This window comes from Arvicanthis niloticus, chromosome 9 (assembly GCF_011762505.2).
Source record: "Arvicanthis niloticus isolate mArvNil1 chromosome 9, mArvNil1.pat.X, whole genome shotgun sequence".
In the NCBI taxonomy this organism is placed as follows: domain Eukaryota; kingdom Metazoa; phylum Chordata; class Mammalia; order Rodentia; family Muridae; genus Arvicanthis; species Arvicanthis niloticus.
Window position 1 is genome coordinate 67,400,439 of NC_047666.1, and position 23,334 is coordinate 67,423,772.

Genomic DNA, 23,334 nt, shown 5'->3' on the forward strand with positions numbered 1-23,334 from the left:
TTCTGTTTGTTCGTCTGAATCCAACCCATCCTGGGACGAAGTATCGTCCTTGTTTTCTCCATCCTCAGAGGACGTCTCCTCTGAGGCAGAGTCATTCAGTGTTAATTTTTTAAACCCAGACAAGGCTGGATATATTTTTTTATATTTCTCTGACTGAGCTATTTTTTCAGCTCCATTATCTTTTTTCTTTTTTCTTTTCTCCCCCTCCTTCTTTTTCTGACATGGAGGGCATAAAGGCTGTTTATCATGGCCTTTTCTTCTGCTAGCATTCCCTTCCTTTTCTGTTTCTGATAGGCTATCCTGACATTGAGTAAGGACCCTCTGTCCTTCTCTAATCTTTCCTTGGCATTTCTCATCCGCTATGCATGCCTGAATCATCTTAAAAATAGGTAACGTGCCTGCTCTTAATCTTCCCTCCTCCTTTTCCCGGGCTAATTCAGCTCCTAACTTTTCCCATGATCGCGTGGTAAGGGATCCTGTAGGACCATACCACGGAGCAACTCTATCTACCTCTTTAAAAAACTTCAAAAGAACCCCATCTGAAATAGTCAAGCCGCTTTCCTGCAGCAGCGCCTGCACTGCCACGAGAGCCGGCTTAAACTGTTGATTGCCCATAATTCTTTATCTACAGAACTGGGCGAACCTACACAGTTATCTACCTGTGATTTACGGTTCACTTTGAAAAGGAGGACACGTACACTCCCGTCCCTTAATATGCCAATTAAGGCAAAAGCAAAACACGAGAACAACCACGGCTCAGACAGGGATAGCGAAAGCAAGGCCGAGCATAGGATTCACCATATCTTACAGAAAAGTATCTAGACTTACTGCACCATCAGTTCTGAATCTTGTTTCTGCGAGCTAAGCAGGGTCCTTCAAGGTAGACGATCCTCGGGGTGTTGGCTTCACTCCCGGGTTTCGGCACCAAAATGCGACACGCTACCTCGCCAATAAGGAGCAGGTCACACTCAAGATTCTTCTGACAGCGTCTTTTATTGTTACAGCTCTTTTAGTTAGAAGGATGCAAGATGGAGAACAAAGGAAGGACCCCAAGCCCCAGAATGTACTGACTTATATACTATCAAAGAGACATGATCTGTTCTCATTGGCTTACAGACTGGGGTCTCATTTACATATCCACTGATAGTACTATCAGTGGGAAAATTCGCGCCTACGTGTGCGCACAGCTGCAGACACCAAGGCCAAGAAGAACCAGGAACAGGAAGCCAGCGCCATCTTATAATGGCGAGCGTATAGCTACTTCAGCAAACGCAGCATGGCTCCTAACACATGTGGTCCTTTGATCTCCACTGATTGGCTCTGGGCTTGCCCTTCAGTCCCAAGGAGCTTGTGGGACCCCAAGAGTGTCCTGCCTCCTGGTAGATGCCTGCAGACCCCAAAGAACAAACAACATGAAAAACTGCCCCATCAATCCCTTCCTGATCTGGTCTGCTGAGGACACAGCTGACAGTGGTGAATTGCATGGTCTCTGACCTCCATTGTCTGGCTCTGGGCTTACTTTTCAGTCCCAAGGAGCACTGTGGAACTCCCAGGAACATCTTGCTTTCCTGTGGAGGCTGCAGAGCCCCAAGATCAACCAGCTTGGTCGGAACTCAGCCCTATCAATCCCTTCCCAGTATGGCCCACTTTGGGCACAGCCAGCAAATTCAGATCCCTGACCTTCATTATCTAATCCATGTCTCCCAATGCCTTCCTGAAGAGTCTTGCTGTCACTAGGATTATCCAGCCGACACCATAAAAAATCAGATGCCTAAAGGACAACGTAAAAATAATCAACAAGAGCCAGAGGAATATGACACCTTCAAAGCATAGCTATCCTGCTTCAGCAAGCACAGGAAGTTGAAGCACAAGAAGATGACCTTGAACCCAATCTTATAAAGATGATAGAGGCCAATAAAGAGGACATGAATAACTCCCTTAAAGAAATACAAGAAGATATATGCAAATAGGTAGAGACCTTTAAAAAGGAAGCAAATAAATATAAAGAAATACAAGAAAATGCAATTAAACAGGTGAAGGATATGAATAAAACTGTTCAAGAACTGAAAATGGAAATAGAACCTACAAAGAAAACACAAACTGAGGCAATCCTGGAGGTGGAAAATCTAAGAAAGAGGACAGGAACAACAGATAAAAGCATCACCAGTAGAATATAAGAGAAGGAAGAGGGAATCTCAGGTATACATAATATGATAGAAGAAATTGATACATTGGCCAAAAAAACCTGCTAAAGCTAAAAAGTTTATGACATGAAAAATTCTGGAAATTTGGGAGATTATGAAAAGACCAAACCTAAGTAGTGGGAATGGAAGAAGGAGAAAATTCCCAGTTCAAAGGCCCAGAAAACATCTTCAACAAAATCATAGAAAAAACTTTTCCTAATCTAAAGAAAAAGATGGCTATAAACATGTAAGAAACCTACAGAACATCAATGAACCAGAAAATCCTCCCACCACATAATTGTAACACTAAATGAATAGAACAAAAAAGATATTAATACTTGCAAGAGAAAAGGCCAAGAAATATACAAAGACAGACTTATCAAAATTACACCTGACTTCTCAACAGAGACTTTAAAAGTAGAAGGGCCTGGCTAGAGGTATTGCGGACCCTAAGAGACCACAGATATCAGCTAAGACTACTATACCCAACAAAACTTTTGATTGTCATCGGTGAAGACACCAAGAAATTCCATGACAAAACCAAATTTAAACAACATCTTTCTACTAAACTAGACCTATGCAGGATACTAGAAGAAAAACTTCAACCAAATGAGGCTAACTACACTCAAGAAAACACAATAAATAAATAATATCACACAATTAAAACCAAAATAAGAGAAAGACACACACACACACACACACACACACACACACACACACACAGGAAACCACCACCAACATTAAAATAATAGGAATTAACAATTTCTAGTCATTGATGTCTCTCAGCATCAATGGATTCAATTCCCCAATAAGAAGACACAAGCTAACAGAATGGATACTTAAACAGAAACTATCATTTTGGTATATACAGGAAATATATCTCAGCAACAAAATAAACATTACCTCAAAATAAAGGGCTGGAAAAAGATTTCTAAGCAAACATACCCAAGAAACAAGGTAGAAAAGCCATCCTAATATCTAATAAAATAGACTTTAAACCAAAAGTAATCAAAAGAGATGGGGAATGACACTTTATATTCATCAAAGGAAAAATCCACCAAGGGGACATGTCAATTCAAAAAAATCTATGCCCCAAATGCAAGGACACCCACATTTGTAAAAGAAATATTACTAAAGCTCAAATCACCCATCAAACTCCACACTTTAATAATGGGAGACTTCAACACACTGATGAAACTAACAGAGGTTATGACAGAGATAGAACAGAGACAGAGGGAATAGGCAACCAATGACTGGCCCAAATTGAGACCTATCACATGGGCAAGAACCCAATGCCTGATATTATTAATGATACTCGGTTATACTTGCAGACAGGAGCCTAGCACAACCATCCTCTGAGAGGTTCTATCCAGCAGTCAATTAAGAGACATGCAGAGACCCACAGCCAAATATTAGACAGAGCTCAGGGAATCTTATGGAAGAGTTGGGGGAAGGATTGAAAAACTTGAAGAGGATAGGAACACCACAGGAAGACCAACAGAGTCAACTAACCTGGAACCTTGGGTGCTCCCAGAAACTAAACCATCAACCAAAGAGTGAGCATGGGCTAGATTTATCCCATACACCCACATATATATAGCAGATGTGCAGTTTGGTCTTCATACGGGTCCCCCAATAACTGGAGCTAGGATTGTTCCTGAATCTGTTGCCTGCCTGTGGACCCTGTTCCCCTAGCTTGGCTGCCTTGTCTGGCTTCAGTGGGAAAGGTTGTGCCTAGTCCTGCAGTGACTTGGTATGCTAGGGGTGAGGGATTAAGGGGATGGTGTGGATAGAGGGATGGGGAAGTGGGGGGAGGCAGATACCTAGAGTGGAGTCTCCCTTCTCAGAGGAGAAAGGTAAGGGGGTATGAAATAGAATCTGCAGGAAGGGGGTACTGAGAGGAGAGAAGGACTGAGATTGATATGTAACGTAAATAAATAAAATTTTAAAAAGAAGATTATAGTCCAAAAGTATTTAGGATGAATAAATTTGGGCCCTACAGAATTTAATTTCGACGTGTATTTATATAATCTTTACATTACTAAAAAGAATTTTAGTATTTCTAGAAGTGATAGACTGACCCATTGCCTACTAGGGAATTTGTTTTTCCGGAGAGATGAGAAGGCTGAGATCATTATGTCATGATGATAAAATTATCAACACTGGAAATAGAACGTAATAAATATTAGGTTATGGGAAAGGAACTGGGATGGACGTTGGTTTCAATCAGCATCTGACCTTGAGCAGAGGGTAGCTTTTAAGATGTCAGAGCCTACATATATTTTTAGACACAGTTATGTTAACAGAGCCCCCACACAAAGCAGATGTTTATAAATATTTAGAACTTTATTTATATCTTTAAGACATAAATAAAGGAATATTTATGTCTTCCTTTAAAAACAGGAAGTAGCGAAGTTAAAACAAGTTGCTGCCTACATCTTACTTTAAGAATCAAATTCAGCAAATGATTGGTTGTTGAAACTGCTTGTTACCCAAATATAATATCATTAAAGTCTTACAAGTTTTAGCAACAAATACATTATATGGACTCACAACAATGAGTGAACAGAAAGATTTATGACCTGAATGCTGACCCCAGTTTATGTCAGGCCACTTGAACACAGCTGTACAGCATCTGGGGTTTCAATGTCCAACAACTAGGGAAGTTGGAAGAGTGTTAACATGGGGTTACAGGCTGTAGAGGCCAGCTGATTAAGCAAGGAAACCATTCTGCAGTTCTAGAGAGAAAACAAATATCCAAAGAGTGGTCAAGGGTATGAGTGTTATGTGGATCTCCTTGTGCAAGCATCTGTGCATGCATGAACTTTTATCTCTTTCCTATTAATACATACTCTAGTGGGACACTAAGTCATCCTGTAATCTGGGCTTGCTGTCTCAGGTGTTCACAGTACCAGTTTGCGTTCCAACGTGATTATATGTTTTACACGCCACACGGGGAGTATTTTGTCAGTTCTCCATATTGTTGCCAACACTGACTGAGGAAGATGCCACTCTAACGTGAAGTGAGCCTTATGCTACACAACTTTTCTGCGTGCAGCCTCTAATGACTGCTGACTGAATTGCCACTTTGAATGCCTTCTTTACAAAAGTTTAAATCGTTCCCTTTCAATTCTTCATCATTTCATTCATTTTTGTTTTGAGACAGGATCTCATTATGTAGCTCTGGCTGCATACTCACCATGCTTCAAAGTTCTGTCTCTGACACCTGAATGCTGCCATCATGTGTAGCTCTTTCTCTGTTCAAAAAGTGGATTGTCTTGGGCTGGAGTGGCTCAGTGGTGAAGAGCACTTGTTCTTGCCGAAAACCTGAATTCAGTTCCCAGTACTCACATGGTATAGCTCACATCTGCCTGCAAATCCAGTTACAGGGGACCTGGTACCATCTTCTGGTCCCTGAACACACCTGTATATACATTATCTTTTAAATTTTCAATTGTTCTCGACATTTATATATCCAACACATAAATTTCTTAACAGATACACAGTTCTCAACTATTTTCTTTCACTTGGTGGCTGACCTTTACACATATTTTTTTCCACTTGGTGGCTGACATTTGTACTTTCTCTGTGACACCTTTATGGATGCAGTAGTTTAATCTTGATGGCATTTACATTTTCTTTTAGTATCATAACTAAGATTGTTTCTTTCTAAAAGCTCTAAAGTTTAAAAATCCTACATGTAAGCACTATAATTTGAGTTAAGTTTGTATGTAAGCATCTAATCAAAGTCCAACTTCACTCTTTTTAAAATTAGGACATTGAGTTTATTTGTTTTTATTAGAATATTGCAAGGTATTGGGTTTCACTGTGACACTGTCATGCGTGAACGTAATGAGATTCACCTCCTCCCTTCACTGTGACTCAAGATAGAAAAAAATGGGAAAGTAAAGGAACACAGAAAGGAAAAGGCCACCCCTCATACAGGACTCTAAATCTATCAGTGTCTGAGAGTCAAGAATTTCCTTACAACTAACAAAAACATCCTGTGACTATTACATGCATATACACAACATTCTTTTCCAATAGATATGTTTGAAATAAGCATGTTAAAGTGGTAGGAACCACACTTGAAGGAAAGCATATGACAGCTTGGGGTTTGACGTCTTTCATCTGTAAACAGTTTCTAAGCACCGCACAAACAAGAGTAGACATGTTTACAGTTAAAACATAGGCAGAGGACTTCCTGGTAACCTATCAGTGTGTACACCTGACACAATGCACCCCGGAAAATTCCTTATGTTCTTATTTACTAAAGAAATTTCCTGAGATAAAATCATTAAAAATTTTTAAATGAGCCATGTAACTCAAAAAATTTGACTCAAATAACTCAAAAAAAATTGAGAAATGTAAGCTCAAAAATCATATAAAGAGGATCTAGAGAGATGGCTCACAGGTTAAGACATCTGCTCTTGCAGAGGACCCAAGTTCCCAGCACCCACCTGGTGGCTCACCACCATCTTTGACTCCAGTTCAAGAGGATTTTATATGCTGTCTCCTGATCTCCACTAGAACTTCCTGCACCTAGTGCACAAACATAGATATAGGCAACACACACACATGCTTAAAATAGAAATACAAAAATCTAAATACAAAAGTCAGTCTTTAAGAAACACATAAGTATTGTAGACACACTTTCTGCACCTCTTTGGTCAGGCCATGCTTCACAGTTGGGAGGGTAACACTGCTGTAATTAAGCCCCATCTGTACCCCACTACCCATGCTTAAATTCATATTTTTTTAAAAAAAAAATATGAATTAAAAAATTAATTCCAACTCTGCTTGGTATTGATTCATCCTGGTTTTTTTCTCCAGTGAAAATAAAGACCAGCTAACTGTGTGAAGAGGTGTCTCTTACCGCCACTGAAGACTGATAAACCTCCTTTATACCCTACCACCAAACCCCATATGCTTCCCTGACAGACCCCTTCCTGTGTTCATGTTTTAGTCTTGTATTTCCTTCTAGATTCTACAGAAGAACAGACCAGACATGGCTGAGTGTGACCTCATCCATCTCCCTGTAGTAATTGATTCTCATTAGATTATATATGTACTGCATTTTATGACGATACAGCTAATATTAGGGTCCTGATTTTCTCATCTTTGGTTTCTTCAGCTTTCAAAGAAATGTCCAGTAGTCAAATGATTCTACTTCTTCCATTGCACCTTTCAAGTCAGAAGAGGAGCATATACTTGTTTCAACAACCAAGGTGCCTGTAGCACTAGGTACTTGCATTAGGCAAGGTCCTCTGGAGAAACAGAGCTGATCGAATATATATTGTAAAGGGGATCGTGATAGCTAACTTTAACTCTCAGCTTGGGATGGCCTAGAATCACCTGGGAAGAGAGTCTGAACAAAGAGGATTTACAGTATTGGCTGACTCAGTATCAGTTGTGTCATCCAACATGAATGGGCGTCTGAATGCTAGAGAGGTAAAGAACTAGGCCATGCCCAATCCAGGAAACCCAGCTGCCTTCAGTATGGTGCTGAAAGCCTGGAAACCACATAGAGAGTCAGTGGTACTGAGTCAGGTTGTAAGATGAAAGAATCTGGAGTTCATCACCACCACCGCACCCACAGGACCATCACCACCAGCACCACCATCACAACTACCACTACCACTATCATCATCAGAAAAGCAATAGATGCATTTGTTCATAAAGAAGCCTTTAGGTGTAGCTAACTCCTTTAATTTTGCTTTTCCATGCAGCCAGTTGGTGGAATTTATGTACATATTGAAGGTGTATTCCTTTGGCCCTGTAACTGTTGTCCTACAGAACACTCTGCTGTTGAAACACTCAAACACAAATGTGTTTCATCAGTTCTACTGATCCAGTCGAGTCAGTCAATGAAACCAATCACTACAATGCTTTACACCTTGATGAAATAACAAGGAATAAGTAACCAGATTAATAGAGGATTTGAAGAGATGTTTATTCGAAAGGCATGCAAAATGGATGACAGATGTATGCAAACACACTCAACATCACTAATCACACCCTGTTATATTTCAAGGTCTCTGCAAAATACAAATCAAGCCAAACACGCAGTAACTCGTAGCTTAGGGGAGGTGGTGGACAAGCTTGATCGCTGACTATACAGGCACTTTCATCATCTATTAAGCAATTCAGTTTTGGTTTTGGCAATGAATTTAGATCATAGACAGGGTTTTCTATGAAAGAATATTTTCTGTAAGATTATCTCATATGAAATATGGTCAAGACAATCTAATTTTTCCATAATTTCCAAGAAATTTCCTTTTCAGAGATTGGTGTGGTATGGAGCCAACATTCATTCTCTCTCTCTCTCTCTCTCTCTCTCTCTCTCTCTCTCTCTCTCTCTTCTTCTTCTTCTTCTTTCCTTTTTATTCTTGCCCCCATCTTATATAATTGCAAGGGATTGAATCTAAGGCCTTATGCATACCACACAAGTATGTGCTTACTGGACCATCACAGTCCTGTATCCCCAGACCTTGCTTTATCTTTTATACTCAGTAAGGACTTCACTAAATTGCACAGGATGGCTTTGTGCTTACCCTGTAGTCCAGGCAGTCCTTCATCTCCCATTATCCTGGCTCAGCTTCTCAGGCATGGATAGAAGCCAGTGACACCAGGTTTGGCTTGCAGTCAACCTTTCTCATGCTGAGTTTGACCACAACTTCATTCATTCCACTGATAAATGGTCATCTACACCTCAGAAGAATCCAAATGAAGGCATGATATTTATCACTGTCTTGTGTTTGACTTAACCTTCCGTAGAGGGCTTGCATAGCAGCCAATACTTTGTTCTCGGTGCCAGTGTGTACCGCCCCCCCAACACCCCCCCCCCTCCGGCCAACTTGGTTTCTACCTAGAGACATACACCTGGATTTCTAGGTGTCACTCTATGCAGACTTACATACATCACCATGTGTGACCTTATGGCAGGAAACTTTGCTTATGTTTTAGGAAACATGTCCTAACTGTGTAGGAGAGTACGATAGACACAGGATATCTTTCCAGTGTTGTTTTTTAATTAGAATCTCCCTAATGTTCCATGTTTCTTGACAGGAAAGAAGATATTCTGGAAACAAATAAACAAACAAACCAAACAGCAACAATAACAAAAACAGTGTTAACCCACTACCAGTGGGATTGGTGTTTGCTAGTATGACACTGACTGCTCCATAAGCCTGTTTTGGCTTGCATTGGGTCAGCGCCTGGAGCTGGCCCCTGTTTCCGTTTCCCTGATTATGGGAAAGGGTGTTTCCTTGTGCATCTCTTTTGGACCTACATTCACTAACCCAATGCCTTCCATGTTTGCAATGTGGGCAGAACCCAGGCTGTTTTCTGGGCTGTCTCTGGATTAAGTCATTTTCTGCCTTGCAATCTCTTGCAAAGTGTCTAGACTTGCCACATTTAAAACAGGCCTTTTTATCTCTTCTTGCCAAAAATTCTCTTACTGATTGTCCTTGCATGGCAGCTTTCATAGCTAAGCCCTGTTGGTAGGAGGGACCTATGTCAGAACAGAGTCTGATATACCCTGTAAGATCTGTCTTTTTCCTTTAGGGTCTAATGGCCGCTTGGCAGGCAGGATTAGCATTTTCATATGCAAGTTGTTTCACATAGTCTACACCTGCCTCTGCATTACCAAAAATCCTCCCTGCTGTTGTCATTAATCGATGAACAAAGTCAGAAAATCGTTCATCAGGCCCTTGCCCGACTGTTGTTAAAGATGCACCAGGGTCTCCCTTTACTGGGAGTTTACGCCAAGCCTTCATGGCTGCATTTTGAATTTGAGCATATAAACCTGGATCATATTGCATCTGGTTATCACTAGAAGCAAATTGCCCTTCTCCTACTAAGGCATCAAAGGACCAACCATTTGCCTGCCTGAATGTTTCTCCTAGCTGTCTCTTTACAATTCTCATGATACTCTGATTTCCAAATAAGATAGTCTCCACTACTAAGAACTGCTCTCACTAAAGTATTCTAATCACTAGGAGTCAGCCACTCCTCTATGGCAGACTCTAAAATTGCAAGAGTAAAGGGAGGGGTGGCACCGTATTGAGATACTGCATTTTTTAATTCTTTAATAATTTGAAAATTAAACCCTGTGTGATGTCTCCAAGCAACCTCTTGAGCGTCTCTGGTCTCTGATACAGGGCAAGCCTTAGCGTCTCCCTCCTCTGGCTGATCTGTAGCTGAACTGAAGCTAGAAGATAGGGACTGCCTTTGGATACCCGGTTGAGGAACGTGAAAATCCGAGGGATTTTCGCAGTTGGCCTCTCAAGACCTCTTCCCTGTCTTTAATTTTTGTAGCTGATTAATTAAGTCCTGATACTCTTTTTCCAACGCTATTAGTTGCTTAAGAATAGAAATTTTATCCTGTAACTCCTTTCTAGGATCTACAAACACTGTCTCTACAATGGGAGCCTCTGGAAGTGGAGGTACACTGCGAGAGGGCCTTGGATATCTATGTTTCTTTTTATTTTGAACATGAAAGACAGCATTCAAACAATGTAACAAAAGCAGGCAATTAACACACGTGAGCAGCAAACAACAGAACAAAAACAGAGAGTTAAGTTCAGGCTGACTTATTTCTTGCCCCATTTTCATTTACCTTTCACGATTCCTGTGGCAATCAGCAGATCCTTCTAACATCCTAACTGGGTCTCTGGTTCCTAATGCCTAAATGTTCTCCTAACGTCCCTCACTGGGTCCCTCTGCCTCTTGTTGAGAGCCCAAAATGTTGCAACCGGCTGGGCTCTACCTGGCTTGAAACAAAAGACTTAACAATGCCTGAATAGTTACTATGTTGCGGCCTGCTCGGCTCTGCCTGGCTTGGCCTTTCAAAGGCTGTGATTAAAGACGCATGCCACCACTGCTCGGCTCAAACTTCCGCTCTGGTCTTCGGGTCAGGGTCTAGAGAGAGAGAGAGTGGGAATAAGGGGAAGAGACGCAAGGGATGGAGACAAGACAAGGTTCAAGTCTCAAGTCTTTTTTTATTGAAGGGAAATCTGGGGTATTTATTATACACTTTTGCCACGCCCCTTGTTGGCGCATGTATATGTTGTAAGCCTTGGAGGCGTGCCTAGCATGTGGATAGCTGCTTTCTAGCCGCTTTCTGCTAAAAGTCGGCTCCCAACACACCAGAGTCTGGGAAACTCATTCATTTCCATTTAAGGATATGCTGACATCCTTTAGAATATACACTTCTAGATGAGGGTAGTTCAGCTGTCCTTGTCTGCTGGCCCCATGATCTGAAGTTGCAGATTGAGAAACATGTTAGAGCTTGAAGATGGAGTCTCTCCTCTTTGAACAGCCCTTACCTGCATTTTTCTCTACTGTACCATGCCATCTCCCTTCTGTTTTAGATCAGTGCTTCAGTCGCAGCGACATTTCAAGGAGGGCTTAACGTTTTCATATACCCAGGGCCAGCTTCTTCTATTATTAATGGCTCACATTAGCAGGGGACATTTATCCAATTACTGAATACATAAAATGTCATCAGTAACTGAGTCTGTGCTCTAGTGAAGCTTCCTTCACTTTACCTATGGTTTCTTGAACTCCTGGATCCTGCCTGAGATACAAGAAGGTATTTACTCTTCTTTCTCCGGGGACTCTCTGACCTTTATTTATTTTTAAGCATCTAAATACTTCCCAGTGAAAGAGCTTTTGAGAGTACTTGAGAATGACTTACTGGTATTTAAGTAAAAAGCAAAAGGCAAATGAACAAAACCTCTTAGCTGCATCCTCTCCAGGCCATTTTTACAGGAGGGAGTTGAAGATCTCATCTGTTCAAAATTGCCAGAAGTGGAGAAGGGGTTCATGTCCTCTACTAATCTATCCTGGGCTCTGTCATAGTAGATGACATTAGCTAACTGGTATGGCAGGCCTCAGTGAGGAAGCATTCAGTCATTCCATGGAAACTTGGCTGGACAGCTATTGTGTGAGAAGCAGACTGTTAGGCAATGGAAAAACAGTATCAGAAAAATAACATTACCTTTGTCTTTGTGCCTCTTGCTTTTGTAGTTTAGTCATTTTGAAAATAATAAGAGAAGAAAATAACTTAGAATTATGCTTTCATTTAGAGCCCTCAATCTTGAAGCAGGGTAAAGAAACTCTCCACCCTGAGATCATTCGTGAGTTAATAAAGAGCACAAACAGCATTCCACTTCTGAGTCTGGCAGCTACTCCAGAGTTTCCCAGAACTGTTTATGGAACACAGCCAAGGCCCTAAACAAGTCCAGACCAGAGTCCAACTGTCTGACTGAGTGCCATAGCTAAATTGCCTGAAGCCATCATGCAAACCCCAGAGCCTAAACAAAGACCACCTTTCTCGTGTTTTCCCCAGGGAAGTTCAGAACACTTTAGTCTTGCTCGTAGATCACTCTAAACTTCAGGAATTTTATTTTCATATCAACCAACCTTGTCTCTGGGTGAAATGATCTGTGGAAAGTCCCTGGCTATGGTTTTTGGCATGATTCTAACCTTGACTTGGAAATGAAACATGTTCAAGATTGGTTTCGATTTCCTTGATACTGGTGCAATACCCAGAACTTTGTGAGTGTTAGGTCAGCACTCTGTTTCAGAGTATATAGCTGGCCCTATAGTGGTGGTAGTAGTTGCATAAGTTTCAGATTATGGCTGGTTGGCTCAGTGGCTTCTGGGCCCATGTTAAGGTTATACACAAGGATGGGGTGGGGGAGTTATAGGGTAGATGAGAACTGCCCACCTCAGTAAAGAAGTGAAAGGAAGAGGGCAACAGAGTCACACAATCTGAAAAGAATTCTTGAAAAGAAGCTATGTCTTCGAAGATTAGCAGATAAGAGGTGGGAATATTGCCTATCTAGAAGGTAATTACCACGTCTCAGACTTCCTTTAGCCCTGAATTCCTAGACCATGTCTATGTTAAACTACCACAACCTGTGACTAATGGGGAGAAGACTTTTGGAATTCCTTAGCCTGTATATATTTTATAAAATGGTCTTTATAAGTTTTCACTCTACAGAACATGAAATTTGGAGTAACCTAAATCTGTGTTCCTGGGCCATAGTCAGTCAAAATAGTTTCCAATAAACTCCCTTTTATTCCCTTTAGGGTGAGAGCTATGGTTTGCACTGTCACCAGTGACTTAACTTACTTCCAGTAAGCCCCAGGTCTTTATTTATCTGCTAGTTCCCAAACAATAGTGTCACAGGCTGCCTAGCAAGGCACATAGGCCTCTGGGAGACATTTAGTATTCAAACCTTAGCAGATGTTATTTGGAAACTATTTGATTCCCTCAAAAAACAAAACAACAAAAGACAAACAACACTGAGATTAGTTTTTTTTTTTTTTTTTTAACAGAATTTATTATTCTAACAAAGGTACAGGTATTCAAAGGTAAATAAACTTCTCAGTTTGGTGGCTGACATTCATTCCTTTGATCCATTTAAAATTCTTCTCAGGGAAATGAGAAAAAGCAGAACAGAAGAATGGGAAGCTTGGTGTGCAAAGAACTACCCATTTTCAGTCCAAAAGCAGGAAGAATCAACCATAGAGTTTCTCCACAAAATAGAGAAATCCTGTTTCAGAAAACATGCAATTCTGGTGAGTAAGAAGCAGCTGTCACAGGAGTCTGTGTCTCTGATCACAGGACTATAAGCAGAGCAGCAAAGCCTGCAGCTTAGGACAGCTTGAAAGACAGCTAGCTAATGAGGAAGATCTGACTGTGCTAAACAGGAAGGCGTCTCTTCGCTTTGTTAGTCAAATATGGGCAGAGGCCAGTTTAAGGGGGTTTTACTGGAAAGTACCGACCTGACCTTAAACAGAAATCAGGAACAAACAGCTCCGGGTGTTGGCAGCAGTGTCTGGAACGTTAAGCCAGGGTGGTTTTATAACCACATTGGGTTGTCCTACAGCCAAGGACAATTAAGATGGTGTTGGTTATGTCTAGTTGTTTGCAAATTTCTTTATAAGGTATTATTATTACTTGCTACTTTTTGTTTTGTCATAGAGGGAGATAACATAACTGCAAAATAAAGTTGCCCTTCTAATGAAGTCAGTACCAGGGGCATCTTCAGCCCTGTATTAGAGTCATGAATTTGGACTGCAGGTTGTTACAGCAGCAGCATATTTCTCAAAATCATACTTAAAATTCATTCTTTGAAAATGTCATATGTAAGATCCAATGTATTTGGATCATAGTCTATCCCCTCCAGCTCTCCTATTTCTGTCTCCTATGCCTTCCCAGTTGCACATCTTCCTCAGAACTGTACCTCTGAAGACCCTCCTCCTGCCAGCACCAATGCCATTCGCTCCTCAGCGAGGGTTGGACCTCATGAGTCCCTCTCCCATCCAATCCCTAAGTTTTTCTTCAATTATGTTTGATTCCCCTCCCCCAGACACCTTAGCAGGTTTCTTTAAATTTTGATCACAGATGGACAAACTTGATCTCCTTCACTCTCTGCTGACCACACACAAGTGCTCTGAGCAGACCCTCAAGGAAGTGTACTTTAAACAAACCTGCAAAGAATGTCAAAAAGAATTCTACTTCTGTTCTCTGGCTTTGTTCCCACTCTCAGTACACCCAAGTTCCCACTTTGAAGTCCTGAGGCTGCATTACTCTCAGGGTCATTCTTTTTGCTAAAATTGCAAACATTAGAATTTCCCCATCTCTCTCCACCCAAATGTGGCCCACAGCCTCTTACACAACAGACAGCAGTTGAACAAGTACCATCTGTAAGGGGTGAACTACTTCTTTAAAACAAACAAACAAACAAACAAACAAACAAACCAACAAACCATGGCTGTTTTAGTCTTAATTTGGCGAGGTGACTGAGGTAGTGCTGTCCCACCCCAGTGGCAAAGCATGTTTTGAGTTTTCTTGAAATGGATTCCTCTTGTTATAGCTTTCTTGTGTGTGTGTGTGTGGGGGGGGGTGAGTAGCCTGATGGGTTTGTGGATGTGGTCCTGTGGAGGTTACATGTGGTGTACACCAAGATCTCTATCTCACTTCCTTCTGTTGGTGAAAGCAGCAGTTTCTGTGAAAACAGGGACTGCCCACTGAGTTGCAGTTGAAGTATGGGAAATGTTGCAGAACTCAGCTTTATATCTTACTTCCTGCAGGGGGATGGGAGTGCTCTGGCCTCCAGGGTCTCTAGAGTCCTTTATGTCCAACTGACCCTAGCCCCTACTGTTAGGATTTTGTCTAAGCTCTGTCCCACAGTTACCCCTGACAACAGCCAGGAGTGCCAGACTCACTATAAAAGGAGCTGCCTGCACCTTCTCCCTCTGTTGCTCTTGCCTTCTTGCCCCTACTGGGTCCTCTTGCCCTTCCCCCTTCTCTCTGCATTCTCCCCCCCCCCCTCCATGTGCTCATGGCTGGCCTCTACTCTTCTCTCTCTCTCTCTCTCTCTCTCTCTCTCTCTCTCTCTCTCTCTCTCTCTTTCTCTGTCTTTACTACTCTCTCAACTCCCCTCCCCATGCCCTGAAAAAACTCTATTTCATACTATACCATTGTCCATTGTGTGGCTGGTCCCTGAGGGGGAAGGGATGCCTCAGCATGGGCCTGTGGGGGCACCCTGTTCCCCATACCTGACTACACATCCACCAAACATATTCCTTCTCTTCTTATCTTTTTATAAACACAACACCCATTCCTTCTTTCAGGTCCCTACATATTGGTGGCATAGCCTATGTGTCAGGACTTGGAGGAGGAAGAAGAGAGGCCAAATGTTTCTCAGCTCATTTCTGCAAGTCCCCAGCCAGTTACCTAGAACTACCTTGCTTATTCCTTCCACTGCCCAGTGTAGAGAAAGAAGGCATAGACACAAAGACAGTGACTTCACTGAAAAAATAAACAAACAAATAAACAAACCTTCTCAATATGAAAAAATAGAGGACTTTTCCCACATAGCAGGTTGGGATGGAGGGCCTCTGAGGGTGTCAGCAGACAGGAAAGGGGTGTGGAGCAGGTTAGTGGCCATATTACACCTTTCCTTCCTTTGTCTCTGTCCAGAAGATCACCATGGACTCAGACTCCCTGCAGTTGCAGGAGGGGCTTACAAAGGCCACCAGATTTTCTGTGACCTGTAAATATAGAGAAAGATTTGACAGTAAACATGATAATCCCCTAGATGGGGCCTGTCTTTTAGAGTTTAGCCTTCAGGCAGAGTTTAGAACAGTTAGAGGACTGAGATGGACACGTTTTCAGAACATTGCCAAGGACAACTCTCCAAACCGATGACACTGATGAACTGTCAGCCAGTCTCCATCCTCTGACTCTTTTCCTTTGTGGGGGACCAGCCAAATTTCACTCAGAAGTAAGGGTCAGAAATGAAATTTAATCAATATGCCAGGAAGAGGAATCAACAAGGGGATCCAGTGACTTCAAGCTCATCTTTGGTATCCCAGCATAGCCTTAGGCTTGAGTTGGGGCAGAATTAAGGAACCAGATGGTTCTTTCAAGCCAGGACTTCTTCAAAGCAGCTGGAAGAACAGGAACTGAGCTAACGCCACCTATAGCACAGTCAGACTGAGAGCACTTAGTCAGAAAGCCCTCTGAGTCCTGCACTAATTCTTCCTCTACTTAAACCCAAGCTGATGTCAGTTTTCTAAAAAGACAGGATCAATTCCTGTTTTCCTTTTTGCATTTTAATTAAACTCCACATTTCCATGGTGACTCTTATCTGGAGCACGTTAGAACCTCAGAGTTCAGTACAGTATGTGGTCCAGGTCTCCTGTTATAAGATGCCCCATGAATTCCAATGCTAGAGTCCCAGACTACACTACATGTGCTTGCCCACACCTAAAGGTAATAGTGGTTTCCATGAGCTCTGACTAAACAGATTGGGGCTTCCAGAAACTGGGCACAGTCAAAGCAGACTCTTAAGAGATTTCCCCGTAGAAAAGAACAAAGAAAGAGTCATCACACCCATTACTTAAAACACCTTCATATGGTTGGTTTTGATTCTCAATTTAACGCAGTCTAGAATCACTTGCAAAGGGACTGTCCATGAGGGATTATCTAGATTAGGATGGTATGTGGGTGCATCTGAGGGTGACTAACGTGGAAAAACAAATCTTCCCACTGTAGGAGACATCATTGTTTGGGCAGGGGATTTTGAACTTTCTGAGAGGGAAGAAATTACACTAAGCATCCATGTGTACATTATTACTTCATTTTCTTTCTTTCCACTGTGGATATATTGTGACCTTTAAAGGTCTGCTGCCTTCACTTCCCTTCCGTGATAGACTGCGGTGGTTTGAATGAGAAATGTCCCTCATAGACTCATGTATATGAACACTTGTTGCCTAGTTGGTGGTGATTTTTAGGGGTGGTTGAGAAACCTTTAGGAGGTGTGTACATAGAACACAACTAGTGGTGGGCAGGTTTTAAGAGTTTTTAGCCAATGAATGTAGATCAGGCAAGAAGATACACCAGTGCACGTTTCCCCAAAATAGAATGGGGCATGAAAATCCATAAGACTATCAAATCATTGGGCCTGTAAAAATGATACTATATGTTCTTCAAGGAAAATATGGGTGCCCTCCTCATATTAGATTGAAAACTGTGCCAATGTAAGAATGGGGGTGGGGGGTGGAGGGTGGAGGCAAGACGCACAGTAAAAACTTCGCTGCTTCTTATAGCAAGAATTATCTGTTCTATAGACAATTCAATTACAGACCTAAGCAAAAGTCTTGAAACGAAGGTATCTGAGATGACTCACTGGGTTCTGCTGCCAGGGCTGCTGACCTGTGTTTCATTCCTGGGCCTCACATTTGGCCGACACTGAAAAATTGATCTCTAATCTATATATGTACACACACACAGACACACACACACACACAGAGTGAAATTACAAAAGCATGTGTATGTTGAGAACTGGAGGGACTACTCACTTTGACAACGGAGCATCAGATGCACGGTGCTGGGAGCAGGAGCTGCCTTACTAGTCCATGCAGTGACTAGCCTGAAAGCCACTGACTCCCACACGCCAGGGAGATGTTGCTGCCGCTTCAGCTTCAATTGCCACACATGTAGATATTGTCTACGTGCAGCTTAAAGCTCAGAAGAAGGGTTTCAAATCCCCCAGCTCTCCGCCCACCCCTTCCTTCATCCCTCACCCCCAGCAAAGAACACCAAGAGGGCCTAGGGTTTGGAGAGATGGCTCAGCAGTTTAAGAACGCTTGCTGCCCTTTTACCTGACCCTCTTCAGGCAGCTCGCAAAATCATCTGTTACCCTAGTGCCCTCTGCTGAGCATTGGCGCACCTGCAGGCAAGCATACAGGACGCTCCTCCCATCCTCTCCCCTCCACACTACCCCACCACGCGCTCCCTCCCCTCCCCTCACACAGGAAGTTAAATAAAACCATAACTTTAAAAGAATCCGAAGGGTCATTGTCACCTGTCAAAAATAACACCGTGCAGAGTCCTATTTAAAATAAACAACCCTGCGTGTTGTAGTGCTGCTCCCGGCTCCCTCAGAGTAAATTCTTTTTCTTTTAGACGAAACAACCAAGTCTCATCCAACAGCATCGCTAATAACACAACAAACGAAACGAAACACAAAACAAGTAAGAATGGCATTGGTTGGAACCTGTGGGCATCTCTGCTCCTCAGATAACTCTGAAACTACAATCCGCAGGGTCTTCCCTGTACCGAATCTGGAGATTTAAACTTCTGGTCCTCAGTAGTCAGGTGGACTCGGCAGCTTCCTCTCTAATTTCTACCGGGCAGAGCGGGGAGGGGCGGGGGCGGGGCTGAGCGGGGCGGGGGGGAGGGGCTAAGCACTCTGTTTTAGTGACGCACTCGGGTACCTGTCACAAGTCATATCCCATGAAGTGTGTATGTTAAGTTTCCAATCAAAACACGAAGAGAAGAAATAATCCACCAAAAATCTAACAGACTTCCCATCCCTCAGGAAACTGCTTCATTTCCAAGGGACATAAATTCTAATTAACATACCCAACTGTAAATCTCAAATTGGTTTCTTAGTTTGACCATTTGCTGCCTATAACCCATCATCTACTGAGGACGCTGTCAAATTGGATAACGTTACAGCTGTTTCAGAAGGAAAAGTTTATTTACACAGAACGTCTAAAAATACAGGCCAGACCCAAGTGCTGGGCACTGAGACAACACCTGCTAACATTGCTCATCTGCTTCCCTGATAAGCTTGGTGGCTCTAGAAGATATTTGCATATTTATTTACTTATTTATATATTTTTAAAATTTTATTTTATATTTTATTTACATTTAAGATGCCATCCACTTTCCCCATTTCCCCTCCCTAGAAAACCCCTGTCCCATGCCCCCCTTTCCTTTTTGCTTTTATACAATTTTTTAAAAATGTTAATCAAAGGATTTATAAGTTTGGTAATGCTCAATCAGAAGCGTAACCCAATACCCAACCTAGATATAAAAACTATCTTTGACTGGTGGAGACACGTGAACATCTGCCTCCATGCCCCCTCTCGTTGTCTCTTTTTCTCTCTCTCATCACCTAGCTTCTCCTCTCCTTCATCTTCTCTCCTTGTTCCATCTCTTCCTCTCCGTACTCCTTTGCACTTAGCTCCTCCTACATATCACTCTTCCTGTTAAAGTAAAAATTTTCTCGCAAAATACACTTAGAGCATACTTATTCCTAATTGTACCAGTGAGGTACAAGATAGTCCTAATACCCAGTCCATCATTTTGTTGACTAACCAGAACCTCTGTCATCTCTTCTAACTAAAACACTTACTTTTGATCCTGGCTTTTTTTTTTTTTTTTTTTTTTTTTTTTTTTTTTTTTTTTTTTTTTTTTTTTTTTTGCTTTAGAATGAATATCAGCTGAAAACCATCTACTCAGATCTTTTCTCTCTCAAAGCAAATAGCCAGGATTGGCTATGAGACTATGGGTCTTCAACCTCGTCAGAAATCCAGAATGACTGAGTTAACTGAAGTTATGGGAAGCACTAAACATAGCTTCTAAAACTTAGCCAATTTATAGAGACCACTGAACACCTGAAAAGCCCCTATACTACCGACCGTTGGAGCATCAAATCTTCAGCCTTCTGGCCCAGAGTCATCTGTGATGCAGAATTATTAAGGGCTGATTATAAGAAATGGGACCGCAGTTCAGAATAGACCACTCAGGACCACGAGGTTCCAAGGGAGAGGAGGTTTATTCAGGGGAAAGGGCAAAGGTGGGGAGAGGAAGGTGGAAGAGATAAGAGAGAGAGAAGTAGAGGCTGGCCATGACCACCTGGAGAGAGAGGAAGGTGGGGGAGGGGACAGAGAGGCAAGCGGGTAAGAGAGAGAGTAAGAGAGTAAGAGGATAAGAGGAAGAGGAGGGGCAAGCAGCCCCTTTTATAGTGGATCTGCCTACCTGGTGGTTGCCAGGTAACTGTGGGGAGGAGCATACCTGGCTGTTGCCAGGTAACTGGGGAGGTGGAGTTTAGACAGAATACTAACACTGATTACTCTGTCTAGGCAGATATAATTAGTCGACTATTCTGCAAGTGTGTCCTTTTCTGGACAGTAATTTGTTTGTAGATGGAAAGAGGCAATTCTTGCCTAGTGGCTGTCACCACACAACTGGAGTAACTCCGAGGATGCTCAATTTCTTCTTAGAATTCACAACAGGAAGCTGTCAGGAGCAGACAGGTCTCTAATCAGAATGGACATTAATATATAAATATTTGTAGCGTCAATTCTATGGACTTCTGATGTTTTGAAAACCAACTATCCATGTAAGTTAACCTGGACTGTTGTCTCTTCACTCCTCTCAGCTATTTCTAAATAAAATATGGGAAACCTCCTAAGAATAAACTCAAAGCCATGAATTTGCTATAGTCCCTTAACTCATAGGTTACCCGACCCAAATCAGTTAAAAACATTAAAGAAGGACTGGGTCTAGGTCTTGTATTCCTAAATGTGTTATACAGGCACAATGCCCATGAGAGTATCAATATTCATCTCACTTTTATATTAATAAGAGGCTCGTACCAATGAAAACCTTAAATTTGAAATCAAAGTAAATTTTGTACCATTTAAGAAATTATAACTTCATCTTGATAATAATTATACAGATTTCTACCAATAGGTTATGGCTATGCAATAAGTCCTAGTTAATCCTCCCTGTTCCAACAAAACCACTACTTTTCCCTAGAAAGACAGACCATTATTAACCACATTAGTCCCCAAGCCCAGGGAATAGGGGTGCTGACTCTTCTTTAACTTCTTCAAGCTGATTAAGGGCGTTGAGATATTAGAAGAGGGGTGGGGGGGGGAAGAGTAAATTGATAAGCCTCTGACACTGTGTCTTCACTGAATCCCGATGGAATTCCAGGACATCGGAGGTTTGGGCAGGTCTGCTCAGTATGCTTGATGAGTAGATACACCAAGGCTGTGTATTCTGCAATATACAATTCTCAGAACAAGTTTTAGTATCAAGAAAAAAAAAATTTCCAACCTAGGGGGCTGACATTTTTTTTAAAGATGTTGGTTCTAACAACTTTTCTTTTTTTTTTTTCCCCTTTTTAAAATTGGTTGTAATATTTACATTTCAGATTTTATCCCCTTACCCCACTTCCTCCCACCACCCAGAAACCTCCTATCCCATCCCCCTCCTCATGCTTTTATGAGGCAGTGACCGCACCTACTCCCCCACTATCCCCTCCCCACCTTCACATTCCCCCCCACACTCTGTGTTTATTTTTTCATGGGACCAAGAAATTCCTCTCCCACCTATGCCCGACAAGGCCATCCTCCCCTACATATACCAGTAGAGTCTTGGGTCCCTCCCTATGTGTTCCCAGGCTGGTGGTTTAGACCCTAGGGGGCTCTGGTTGTTTGGTATTGTTGCTTTCCTCCTGGGGTCACAAACCCTTTCTGCTCCTTCAGTCCTCTCTCTAAGTTCTCCATTGGGAAACCCCTGATCATATCAGTGGTTAACTGTGAGCATCATCCTCTGAGTGTGTTAGTCTTTGGCAGACCTCTAAGGAGACAGCTATATCATGTTCCTCACATTATCCCTTGAGCATTTTTGTTTCTCGTTCTAAGTAGAACTGAGGCATCCCCTCTTGGTCTTCCTTCTTCATGTGCTTCATGTGGTCTGCAGGTTGAGTCTTTGCTATTCCAAGCTTTTGGGCTAACATCCTCTTAACAGTGAGTAAATACCCTGTGTGTTCTTTTGGGATTGGGTTAACTCACTCAAGATGATAATTTCTAGATCCATCCATTTACCTAAAAATTTCTCGAATTCATGATTTTTAATAGCTGAGTAATACTCAATTGTGTAGACATACCACATTTTTTGTATCCATTCCTCTGTTGAGGGACATCTTGGTTCTTTCCAGCTTCTGGCTATTATAAATAAGGCTGCTATGAACATAGTGGAGCATATGTCTTTATTATATGTTGGAGCATCTTCTGGCTATATGCCCAGGAGTGCTACAGCTGGATCCTCAGGTAATGCTATGTCCAGTTTTCTGAGGAACCGCCAGACTGATTTCCAGAGTGGTTGTACCAGCTTGCAGTCCCACCAACAATGAAGGAGTGTTCCTCTTTCTCCACATCCTTGATAGCATCTACTATCACCTGAGTTTTTGATCTTAGCCATTCTAACTGGTGTCAGGTGGTATCTCAGGGTTGTTTTGATTTGCATTTCCCTGATGACTAAGGATGTGGAGCATTTCTTAAGGTGCTTCTCAGCCATCTGAGTTTCCTCTGTTGAGAATTCTTTGTTTAGCTCTGTACCCCATTTTTAATAGGGTTATATGGTTGTCTGGAGTATAATTTCTTGAGTTCTTTGTATATCTTGGATATTAGCCCTCTATCGGATGTAGGATTGGTTAGGATCTTTTCCCAATCTGTTGGTTGCCGATTTGTCTTATTGACAATGTCCTTTGCCTTACAGAAGCTTTGCAATTTGATGAGGTCCCATTTGTCAATTCTTGATCTTAGAGCATAAGCCATTGGTGTTCTGTTCAGGAACTTTCCCCCTATGCCTAGGTATTCAAGGGTCTTTCCCACCTTCTCTTCTATTAGTTTCAGTGTATCTGGTTTTAAGTGAAGGTCTTTTATCCACTTGGATTTGAGTTTTGTAGAAGGAGATATGAATGGATTGATTTGCATCTTTCTACATGTTGACCTCCAGTTGAACCAACACCATTTGCTGAAA

The 23,334-nt window shown here is 42.0% G+C and overlaps 1 long non-coding RNA gene across 3 annotated transcripts; it reads right to left on the bottom strand.

The window, feature by feature from the left end:
- Positions 1 to 10,648: 10,648 nt before the first annotated feature.
- Positions 10,649 to 18,898, bottom strand: LOC117714821 (uncharacterized). Of its 3 annotated transcripts, none has more exons than XR_013112657.1 (3): positions 18,575 to 18,898; positions 18,069 to 18,439; positions 10,649 to 16,256 (listed from the first exon to the last, which is right to left on the bottom strand). It is a non-coding gene; the product is annotated as an uncharacterized LOC117714821 (long non-coding RNA). The 3 variants fall into 3 exon arrangements; XR_004607595.2 differs by having other exon boundaries at positions 10,649 to 14,080; positions 16,045 to 16,256; positions 18,069 to 18,890; XR_013112656.1 differs by having other exon boundaries at positions 18,069 to 18,898.
- Between the last annotated feature and the right edge of the window lie 4,436 nt (positions 18,899 to 23,334).